Below are 2822 nucleotides of genomic sequence, written 5' to 3' on the forward strand. Positions count from 1 at the left end.
TGCATAATGGGAACACCCCAATACCTACCAGTTTGTGATGCTCTAGCCCAATTGTTACACAATCACATTTCAGCTCTTTTCAGAGTCACTCAGATCCTTACAATTGCCCATCTTTCTTGCTTCCAACATATTAATTTCAAGAAATGACTATTTACATGCTGCCTAATATATCCCAGGCCTTGACAAATTCCAATGTAACCAGATAATCAGTGTTATTCATGTCACCTGACAATGGTTTTCATGTTATGGCTGATCAGAGTATGTCACAGATCACAATGCAACTGATGTCCTCCTGCTGCTAGAGCATCGTGAGAAACAAGAGGTCTGTGGATGGACTCAGCACTCAATGATAACCTCCAAAGAGCTCACTGCAGGGGTTAGTCATTCAGTAATTGTTTCTGCCAAATCCATATATCTTCATGTCATAAAGTAATGAATGCTTTTTTTTTCTTGTTAAATAATAGACTGTCATAAACCTGAAGTCCTGTGCAGAGAGAACATCTTAATATGTCTCAAGGGCAAATTAGATTTTTATCCCTATTAAAAACAAGCACAGAATTTAAATTACTGTAGTTTCAATTAGTTACCTAGAATGTAAATAGCATTTGTATTTAAAGATTTCACCTTGCCCTCTTTCATTATCATGTAATTGAACTTGCTAATACAAATGTTTAATCCTTTGTTGATTAGCACCTTTTATTTAGATGGGGTAATTTGGTCCTTCAATTACAGACACAAGTCTGGATTGCGTTGTCCTTAAAACAAGGCATTGATCCTTCAATGTGGCACTGCTAATTTTTTTCCCCATTAATTTAAAGCAGCCAATTTGCTGCTTTGTTATCCTAGAGTGCTGACCGAGGTGAGGTGTAACAGTAAGCACCTGTTTGGGTTATGGCAGCCTCCAGAAGCTTGGCTCAGGCCTCCAGGTGCCTGGCTGGAACACAGGTACACAGACGTCTCAGCTTAGGTTACACGTGGCTCAAATCACCCTTTCAAAGCCCGGAGAGAAAAAGAAAAGCCTGGCCTGCACTGCCATGAGCTGCAACTCATCCTGCCACAGAGCTACAGTATCAGTGCCAAGGGTTGGGATCAAAGGGTCAATGAGGAATAAAGACACGGTGGCCTGAGCATTCAATCTGATCAGGGTCTGATATCAGCTAGTGTATAAAAGGCTAAGCAGATAGGGCTGGAAGCCTAAATGTTTTCCATTAAGGTATTTTACTCTTATTAAGGATGAAATAAGCATGCTGTTTGAATTTATGAGCATTTACACAAAGGTTGTTTTAAAGGACTGGAGAGAGTCCAGCACAGTTTGTTTATTTATCTTCTCTAACAAACTTAATAAATAATAAATCACTAAACTTTAATGGATTTTTGGCTCTCTAGAACTGCTCAGTATAAGTTATTTGGCCAAATTTTGTGGTCATCTGGCCAACACGTTAGATTCTTTGCTTTTATAACAACACTGTTCTGGAAAGGCTTTTCATTAGGATTTTGGAGCATGGTTATATGGTTTTGGTCATTCAACCACAGGAACATAACTGATGGTCACTGATGTCGGGTGAGGAGGCCTGTGGTGCATTCATCATTCCACTTATTCCATCCAACACATGCGTGTTCAATGGGGTTGATGTCAGGGCCCTGGGCAGGCCACTCGATATTTTACACACCTACCTTGGCAAACCATGTGTTCACGTAGACTCTTTGTACACAGGAGTACTGTTTGGGGCTCTTAGTTCAAGTGAAGAGAAATTTTACAGACTGCAAAGTCTTCCTGGCTTCCTTACAGTTTTGGGAAGACACACATATGGGTGTGATAGTCAGTTGTCCACAAAATGTAAATTATACAAATGTGCTTAAATTCTTGATTCTGATTGGACAGAAGGTGCTGATTCTAACATAACAGAAGTGCCACCAGTGACAAAAAAAACCTAGTACACTAAATTAAGTAAAAGACAAGATTATATAACATCATGCCCATGAATAAAATATACAATTCCCTCTATAAGTAGTAGAAAGGGAAGACCAATGACTGTTTTTGCTCTACACTGCGTCATTTAAGATGGAGATTATAAGATTTATAAGATGAGAAATCTCAGCTTTAATTTCCCATTATTTACATCTAGATTTGTTAAATGTTTTAGACTGGCCAACTCAATAAGCAGTCCTTAACCCAAATGAGCAGCAATCTGAAGAGGACACTGAGACAAACAAAAAAGTTGTGATGCAAGCCTAGAAAGAATCACAAAAGAAAAATGCAAGTTTGTTAATGTCGGGGGTCACTGGTTTTTTCAGTTATTCTGAGCAACAGAATTGAAATAAATTTACTTTAAGTACTTGAGCTCATCTAAAAATGTGTGATCTGCCAGTAAATATTCTAAGGTGTTTAACAGATCTAGCTGAAATGCTGATCTACTGTCTCATGTTCATCTTTTGAACATAAACCCAGCTTATTTCAAAAACAAGTGGTCTTGTCGTTCCAATACTTTCAGACGGGACTGTAACAGTGATGCAGTTTAAACATGGGAAAATATTACACATTGCAAACTGACAGAAGCAGGGACATGGTGAAGTGTTGAGTTCTCTAAAGTCACTGTTTCTATAGTAACTTGTTCACAGAACGATGTATTGTGCATGTTCAACATAATCTATGCCCAATAATAACCGATATATCTTTTGTTGTTCTTTTTTCCTTTTTAAAACAAATTCTTTGATATGGTGAAGCATTCTAAAAGTATTTTATTTAACATTAATGGAAGGATTCTTAAGTGTCAGGGATATTGCTGCCACTGGAGTCTTTAGGACAGAGGACTTTAGAATAG

The sequence above is a fragment of the Tachysurus fulvidraco genome, chromosome 13, assembly GCF_022655615.1.
Source record: "Tachysurus fulvidraco isolate hzauxx_2018 chromosome 13, HZAU_PFXX_2.0, whole genome shotgun sequence".
NCBI classification, from domain to species: Eukaryota; Metazoa; Chordata; class Actinopteri; order Siluriformes; family Bagridae; genus Tachysurus; species Tachysurus fulvidraco.